Source organism: Rattus norvegicus, chromosome 4 (assembly GCF_036323735.1).
Source record: "Rattus norvegicus strain BN/NHsdMcwi chromosome 4, GRCr8, whole genome shotgun sequence".
NCBI classification, from domain to species: domain Eukaryota; kingdom Metazoa; phylum Chordata; class Mammalia; order Rodentia; family Muridae; genus Rattus; species Rattus norvegicus.
Genome location: NC_086022.1, coordinates 154530703 through 154540064, shown reverse-complemented (window position 1 = coordinate 154540064; position 9362 = coordinate 154530703). Strand labels below are relative to the sequence as shown.

The 9362-nt window shown below is 40.5% G+C and overlaps 1 protein-coding gene across 12 annotated transcripts in view; it reads left to right on the top strand.

The window, feature by feature from the left end:
- Window positions 1–9362, top strand: part of Erc1 (ELKS/RAB6-interacting/CAST family member 1) — a 292052-nt gene that overhangs the window by 187923 nt on the left and 94767 nt on the right. The gene's annotated exons all lie outside the window — the stretch shown is intronic.

Sequence of the window (9362 nt, the reverse complement as noted above, 5' to 3'; positions counted from 1 at the left end):
TTGTATATCAAGTAAAAGAGTATCTTAGTCTTTTATAGTTTGTTAATTCGTATATACTCAAATGAAAGATTTTTTTAAATCATGTGGATATTATGAAATTATTCAGGAGACCTGATTGTCAGGTAGTAAATAACTAAAAATTATGGCACTCTTTCTGTGATGTGATAGATTGAATTTATTGGTGCAGATTTGGTTATGATTTCAAAGAAACGTGTCATAGAATGTTGTAATGTGTGAAAAGAAGAACCAACCTAGATCTACCCACACACACTCACTTTCACAAAAACTGACCATGTGCCCTGGGAAACTAGGGCAGCTATGTGATGATGTGTCCTGCTTGGACTTGGAGCCTCACTAAGATACCTGCCAGTCGGAATTAGAGCTTTTGGAGTATTACCAAGATGGACTAATTATTAGCTTACCATGTCCAAATAAAAATGAAAAGTCCTATAAGATTCTGTACCCAAACTCTGGAGAAAAAGAAAGAGCTGTTTTTTTGGACTAAAATTTCATAGCTTTTGTGGCTAATGAGGCATGAAATAAATTGGCAAGCTCAAACTGCTCCAAGTACAGTGGTGCAGTGTGCATGTTCTGATTCCCAGCCCTTGGGATGCCAGCAAAGGTCACAAATTAAACAGTCAGGATTAATCAAAACTACAATCAAATAAAACCCAATCATTAATCGTCTCCTGAGTTACAATGGAGTGATTGTGTAATTGTGTGAGACGCATTGGAGGGAGCTCTTTTGTCCTGTGTAGGAAAATCAACACTGAGGTGTCAAGCAGAAAAATGAAACCCTGCAGGTGAAGCTGTCTCTGGAGCCAAGAGAAACTGGCAGAGCAACTGGAGTTGCGAATAAGCCCTCACAGTATTGGGGGGCCCTGGCACTGAGCAGCAGTGTGTGGGTGTCTCCATGGGGCCCTCCTCAGAGGTTGGTTTATGGTCCAGCAAACCATTTGCTGAGCAGTACATTGTTTGGGGTTGCAGCATTTCTAAGCACCCCAACTCTCTACAAGTTAGTGCCAAGAATTTACTGTGTGATTCACAGCTTTGTTATGCAGGAGAGATTGTAGAAAAGATTTTGCCAGAAAACTCCATCCTCAACAAAGGAGGGTGGTGGCAAAGGACCCCTTTGAGCCCTCGATCCTGACTTGCAAAGTAGCAGTGCCTTGCGATACTTGCCTGCTTGTGCGGCTATTGTATATTCCAAAGTGGCGATTTTTCTTCATTCTTCTTTTTTAAATAGTATTAATGTCAATTCCATTGCCTGTGTCTAAAGCCAATAGCAATACTGCCCAGTGGTCCCCTGATCATAACTGGCACTTTTGAGCCAGGTATGTAATCCCAGCACTCGAGAGGCCAAGGCAAGACTGTCACAAATTGGAGGCCAGCTTGGGCTCCATAGTTTTTTTTCCCTCCCCCCTCCCCCCAAGAAGAAAACACACAAGCAAAAGACATCAGTTTTTAAAATGTATTCCATTGCTATATATGGATATAGTTCTATGTGTGCTTTAAGGAGAGTATTTACCCTATGTGTTGGTTTTCTGTCTACTATGCTACATATACACATGGAGCTCAGAAGACATCTTGAAGAAGTTGGCTCTTTTCTTCCACCATGTTGGTTCTGGGTCTTAAAAACAGGCTGCTAGGCCTGGCCTAACACTGCATTATTTCATCAGCCTCCAAGCAGAAAGGTTTGAACAACTTACCCTGCCTGTCATCTGGTAACTGATCTGAAGAATGGGAAACTGGAGTTAAAATAGGTAGAACTTGAAGAATGTGGCTCAGCGGTAGAGGACTTGTGCTTAGCACGCAGGAAGCCCTGGGTTTGAACTCTAGCAGCACAACTACAGCAGTAACAGCAGCGGGGTGGGGTTGGGGGGGTGGAGGAGGCACACTTTTAATCCCAGAGGCAGGAAGATCAGGGAGTTCAGGGCCACAGGCTCGGCCCCTGAGCTACATGAGACCCTGTCTCAAAAATAAAGGAAGTAAAATTTAATTAGAGAAGAATAAATCAGAATTTGTCTTTTCTGTTGTTCGTTGCTGTTTATGTACTAACCCCTCTTCTTACAGAATGCTGTTATGTCCTTTGTGGAACACGTATTCTTCTGTTTCAAGTAGCAACTAATGCCTAATGTAATTGGTCAGTCCCATAAATCCATATTGCTAAAAACATCAGTCTGGCTTTATAGTAAGGCTTCAGTACCGTGGTATATTATTTTGGATTTTTGCCTTTCCATTTAAGTTCTCAAAAATAAATAAAATTATGGGTTCAGTATTAATGGAAAATAAGCCCTCACCTCAACAGTTTGAGAATAGTTTCTGTACTTTGTACATCACACATGTGCCTTGCATATTTGAGTCTTGCATCTTGTCATGTACTAGCTTCTGTCCCAAAGCAGTGAGTAATATGTTATGAATGGGAAGTCATAGAAAATATTTATGTATATAACAGGATTCTTATATTTCTTTATACATTTTATATTTAGCTTTATATAAATAAAATATATACATACTTTTGCAATTTATCTTTTTATTCCATCTTTATTAAATTGGGCATTTCTTATTTACATTTCAAATGTTATTCCTTTTCCCAGTTTCCAGGCCAACATTCCCCCAACTCCTCCCCCTCCCCTTCTCTATGGGTGTTCCCCTCCCACCCTCCCCCCATTGCCACCCTCCCCCCAACAATCACGTTCTGGGGGTTCAGTCTTAGCAGGACCCAGGGCTTCCCCTTCCACTGGTGATCTTACTAGGATATTCATTGCTACCTATGAGGTCAGAGTCCAGGGTCAGTCCATGTATAGTCTTTAGGTAGTGGCTCAGTCCCTGGAAGCTCTGGTTGCTTGGCATAGTTGTTCATAAGGGGTCTCGAGCCCCTTCAAGCTCTTTCAACCCTTTCTCCAATTCCTTCAACTTGGGTCCCGTTCTCAGTTCAGTGGATTACTGCTGGCATACGCCTATGTATTTGCCGTATTCTGGCTGTGTCTCTCAGGAGAGACCTACATCCGGTTCCTGTCAGCCTGCACTTCTTTGTTTAATCCATCTTATCTAGGTTGGTGGCTGTATATGTATGGGCCACATGTGGGGCAGGCTCTGAATGGGCGTTCCTTCAGCCTCTGTTCTAAACTTTGCCTCCCTATCCCCTCCTAAGGGTATTCTTGTTCTCCTTTTAAAGAAGGAGTGAAGCATCCGCATTTTGGTCATCCTTTTTTTTTTTTTAATTTTTTTACTGTTATTTTTTTTTTTATTAACTTGAGTATTTCTTATATACATTTCGAGTGTTATTCCCTTTCCCGCTTTCCGGGCAAACATCCCCCTCCCCCCTCCCCTTCCTTATGGGTGTTCCCCTCCCAACCCTCCCCCCATTGCTGCCCTCCCCCCATAGACTAGTTCACTGGGGGTTCACTCTTAGCAGGACCCAGGGCTTCCCCTTCCACTGGTGCTCTTACTAGGATATTCATTGCTACCTATGGGGTCAGAGTCCAGGGTCAGTCCATGTATAGTCTTTAGGTAGTGGCTTAGTCCCTGGAAGCTCTGGTTGCTTGGCATTGTTGTACTTTTGGGGTCTCGAGCCCCTTCAAGCTCTTCCAGTTCTTTCTCTGATTCCTTCAATAGGGGACCTATTCTCAGTTCAGTGGTTTGCTGCTGGCATTCGCCTCTGTATTTGCTGTATTCTGGCTGTGTCTCTCAGGAGCGATCTACATCCGGCTCCTGTCGGTCTGCACTTCTTTGCTTCATCCATCTTGTCTAATTGGATGGCTGTATATGTATGGGCCACATGTGGGGCAGGCTCTGAATGGGTATTCCTTCAGTCTCTGTTTTAATCTTTGCCTCTCCCTTCCCTGCCAAGGGTATTCTTTTTCCTCATTTAAAGAAGGAGTGAAGCATTCACATTTTGATCATCCGTCTTGAGTTTCGTTTGTTCTAGGGATCTAGGGTAATTCAAGCATTTGGGCTAATAGCCACTTATCAATGAGTGCATACCATGTATGTCTTTCTGTGATTGGGTTAGCTCACTCAGGATGATATTTTCCAGTTCCATCCATTTGCCTGTGAATTTCATAAAGTCATTGTTTTTGATAACTGAGTTGCATTCCATTGTGTAGATGTACCACATTTTCTGTATCCATTCCTCTGTTGAAGGGCATCTGGGTTCTTTCCAGCTTCTGGCTATTATGAATAAGGCTGCTATGAACATAGTGGAGCACGTGTCTTTGTTATATGTTGGGGCATCTTATGGGTATATACCCAAGAGAGGTATAGCTGGGTCCTCAGGTAGTTCAATGTCCAATTTTCTGAGGAACCTCCAGACTGATTTCCAGAATGATTGTACCAGTCTGCAATCCCACCAACAATGGAAGAGTGTTCCTCTTTCTCCACATCCTCGCCAGCATCTGCTGTCACTGGAGTTTTTGATCTTAGCCTTCTGACTGGTGTGAGGTGAAATCTCAGGGTTGTTTTGATTTGCATTTCCCTTATGACTAAAGATGTTGAACATTTCTTTAGGTGCTTCTCAGCCATTCGGCATTCCTCAGCTGTGAATTCTTTGTTTAGCTCTGAACCCCATTTTAAATAGGGTTATTTGTCTCCCTGAAGTCTAACTTCTTGAGTTCTTTGTATATTTTGGATATAAGCCCTCTATCAGTTGTAGGATTGGTAAAGATCTTTTCCCAATCTTTTGGTCGTCATTTTGTCCTAACAACAGTGTCCTTTGCCTTATAGAAGCTTTGTAGTTTTATGACATCCCATTTGTCGATTCTTGATCTTAGAGCATGAACCATTGGTGTTCTGTTCAGGAAATTTTCTCCAGTGCCCATGTGTTCGAGATTCTTCCCCACTCTTTCTTCTAGTAGTTTGAGTGTATCTGGTTTGATGTGGAGGTCCTTGATCCACTTGGACTTAAGCTTTGTACAGGGTGATGAGAATGGATCGATCTGCATTCTTCTACATGCTGACCTCCAGTTGAACCAGCACCATTTGCTGAAAATGCTATCTTTTTTCCACTGGATGGTTTTGGCTCCTTTGTCAAAAATCAAGTGACCATAGGTGTGTGGGTTCATTTCTGGGTCTTCAATTCTATTCCACTGGTCTATCTTGTCTGTCTCTGTACCAATACCATGCAGTTTTTATCACTACTGCTATGTAATACTGCCTGAGTTCAGGGATAGTGATTCCCCCTGAAGTCCACTTATTGTTGAGGATAGTTTTAGCTATCCTGGTTTTTTTTGTTATTCCAGATGAATTTGCAAATTGTTCTGTCTGACTCTTTGAAGAATTGGATTGGTATTTTGATGGGGATTGCATTGAATCGGTAGATCGCTTTGGGTAAAATGGCCATTTTTACTATATTAATCCTGCTAATCCATGAGCATGAGAGATCTTTCCATCTTCTGAGGTCTTCTTCAATTTCTTTCTTCAGAGTCTTGAAGTTCTTATTGTACAGATCTTTTACTTGCTTGGTTAAAGTCACACCGAGGTACTTTATATTATTTGGGTCTATTATGAAGGGTGTCGTTTCCCTAATTTCTTTCTCGGCTTGTTTCTCTTTTGTGTAGAGGAAGGCTACTGATTTATTTGAGTTAATTTTATAACCAGCCACTTTGCTGAAGGTGTTTATCAGGTTTAGTAGTTCTCTGGTGGAACTTTTGGGACCACTTAAGTATACAATCATATCGTCTGCAAATAGTGATATTTTGACTTCTTCTTTTCCAATCTGTATCCCTTTGATCTCCTTTTGTTGTCTGATTGCTCTGGCTAGAACTTCAAGAACTATATTGAATAAGTAGGGAGAGAGTGGGCAGCCTTGTCTAGTCCCCGATTTTAGTGGGATTGCTTCAAGTTTCTCTCCATTTAGTTTAATGTTAGCTACTGGTTTGCTGTATATGGCTTTTACTATGTTTAGGTATGGGCCTTGAATTCCTATTCTTTCCAGGACTTTTATCATAAAGGGTTGTTGAATTTTGTCAAATGCTTTCTCAGCATCTAATGAAATGATCATGTGGTTTTTATCTTTCAGTTTGTTTATATAGTGAATTACATTGATGGTTTTCCGTATATTAAACCATCCCTGCATGCCTGGGATGAAGCCTACTTGATCATGGTGGATGATTGTTTTGATGTGCTCTTGGATTCGGTTTGCCAGAATTTTATTGGGTATTTTTGCGTCGATATTCATAAGGGAAATTGGTCTGAAGTTCTCTTTCTTTGTTGGGTCTTTGTGGGTTTAGGTATAATTGTGGCTTCATGGAAGGAATTCAGTAGTGCTCCATCTGTTTCAATTTTGTGGAATAGTTTGGATAGTATTGGTATGAGGTCTTCTATGAAGGTCTGATAGAATTCTGCACTGAACCCATCTGGACCTGGGCTCTTTTTGGTTGGGACACCTTTAATGATTGCTTCTACTTCTTTAGGAGTTATGGGGTTGTTTAAATGGTTTATCTGTTCCTGATTTAACTTAGGTACCTGGTATCTGTCTAGAAAATTGTCCATTTCCTGCAGATTTTCAAGTTTTGTTGATTATAGGGTTTTGTAGTAGGATCTGATGATTTTTTTGAATTTCCTCTGATTCTGTAGTTATGTCTCCCTTTTCATTTCTGATTTTGTTAATTTGGACACACTTTCTGTGTCCTCTCGTTAGTCTGGCTAAGGGTTTATCTATCTTGTTGATTTTTTCAAAGAACCAACTTTTGGTTCTGTTGATTCTTTCTATGGTCCTTTTTGTTTCTACTTGGTTGATTTCAGCTCTGAGTTTGATTATTTCCTGCCTTCTACTCCTCCTGGGTGTATTTGCTTCTTTTTGTTCTAGAGCTTTTAGGTGTGCTGTCAAGCTGCTGATATATGCTCTCTCCTGTTTCTTTCTGTAGGCACTCAGAGCTATGAGTTTTCCTCTTAGCACAGCTTTCATTGTGTCCCATAAGTTTGGGTATGTTGTACCTTCATTTTCATTAAATTCTAAGAAGTCTTTAATTTCTTTCTTTATTTCTTCCTTGACCAGGTTATCATTGAGTAGAGCATTGTTCAACTTCTATGTAAATGTGGGCATTCTTCCCTTATTGTTATTGAAGACCAGCTTTAGCCCATGGTGGTGTGATAGGGCGCATGGGATTATTTCTATCTTTCTGTATCTGTTGAGGCCTGTTTTAGGACCAATTATATGGTCAGTTTTAGAGAAAGTACCATGAGGTGGTGAAAAGAAGGTATATCCTTTTGTTTTAGGATAGAATGTTCTATAAATATCTGTTAAGTCCATTTGGTTCATGATTTCTCTTAGTCTGTCTATGTTTCTGTTTAATTTCTGTTTCCATGATCTGTCCATTGATGAGAGTGGGGTGTTGAAATCTCCTGCTATTATTGTGTGAGGTGCAATGTGTGCTTTGAGCTTTAGCAAAGTTTCTTCTATGTATGTAGGTACCCTTGTATTTGGAGCATAGATATTTAGGATTGAGAGTTCATCTTGGTGGATTTTTCCTTTGATGAATATGAAGTGTCCTTCCTTATCTTTTTTGATGACTTTTAGTTGAAAATCGATTTTATTGGCAGTGGCTTGACCAGCCTATAGGCCTGTGTGTCAGGAGTGCTGTAGACCTGTTTTCCTGTTTTCTTTCAGCCTGTTATGGGAACAGAGTGTTCTGCTTTCAGGCGTGTAGTTGTTCCTGTCCACTGGCTTTCAGCTGTTCCTGTGGGCGTGTGTCCTGAGTCCACCAGGCAGGTCACTTGGAGCAGAAAAGTTGGTCTTACCTCTTGTATCGGGCCTGAAGTCACTCCTTGGGGTTACGTTTCAGGTCTCCATGAGGGCAGCAACCAGAAGGGCCTGCCCCTACTTCTGGGTTCCTGTGCGCAGGGGGCCTTGATGGCGCTAGGTGTTTTCCTCTAGATTCAGAAATGTGGGCATGTATATGTGGGCGTTCTTCCCTTATTGTTATTGAAGACCAGCTTTAGCCTGTGGTGGTGTGATAGGACGCGTAGAATTATTTCTATCTTTCTGTCTCTGTTGAGGTCTGTTTTATGACGGAATATATGGTCAATTTTGGAGAAAGTACCATGAGGTGCTAAGAAGATATATCCTTTTGTTTTAGAATAGAATGTTCTATAAATATCTGTAGACATCCACAGTATTTTGAGACAGAATCTCACTGTGCAATCCAAAGTGCTCTTGACTCTCAGCTCTGCTAAGTCCCCTCCACACTAGTATAAGCATGAATTGTCATGCTTTGACTATGTTTATATACTTTTATACTTCTTGAAAAATCATATGAACGGGATCTGAGTTTATAGTCTGACTGGTAAATCACATACATAGCTGTTTTATAGCAAAGATTTAATCTGCATGGACAGAGGTGGGAGAGTGAATGTATTACCTGTAAAATATTATTATCAGTGTTTCTTTAAATAGCAGAAAAAGCATAAGTTTTCAGCTTAGAAGTGGATTTAATTATACAATGTGTGGCACTGACATTATTTTGCTCTTAATGTCATGTATGTAAGTTAACGTGGTAAATGCCTGTCTCATAAAGTTGTGAGAAATTATTTTGAAAGTACAGAATATACAGACCTGCTTGTAATACATGATTGATTCAACTCTTTCATTTCATGCATTCTGCCAATTATGGAATAGCTTAGAACAGTATTTCTCAACCTTTCTAATGGTGTAACCCTTTAATACAGTTTCTCATGTTGTGGTGACCTCCTGCTGTAACATTATTTTTGTTGCTAATTCATAACTGTAATTTTGCTTCTGTTATGAATTGTAAATATCTGTGCTTTTTCCTATGGTCCTAGGTGACCCCTGTAAAGTGATCTGTTGCATCTCTAGGGGTGTCTGAGAATTAAACCACTGGTTGAGAATTGAAAACCACTCCCTTAGAACTTATCTTTATATGGATAGCATTTAGCACAGAGTGCACATTGTCTGTTTCTCTCTTCAAATTGAGTGTGGAGGCAGCAGTCAAGTCTTTGTGTTACTAGTAAAGAGGCCATGACCCTGATTTGGTTTTATCACTTCAAAAGAAGTCATAAAAATATTTGCAGACAATGGAAAAGTAAACACAGCTTGGGAACTGATCCATGTAGAAATGAATATCAAAGTGAACTGGTATAAGGTTTCAAGGAGTGAAATAGCTGTTCTTAAGCTGTGACTCATGCAGTTGTTCTCAGACTTGAGTTCACACATTGTCAGGAGGGCAAACTCTTGAATGGCCTGAAGACATGAGCATGTGTAGGATGCTGGGTATTCTTATAAGCCAGAATTGTTAGCCTCTGAGAGCCTCTGCGTGATTCCTGAGGAATACATTCAGAAGTAATGACATGGATACACCCTAACACAAGTTTAGCAACTTTAAAATATATGTGAGCCACAGTGG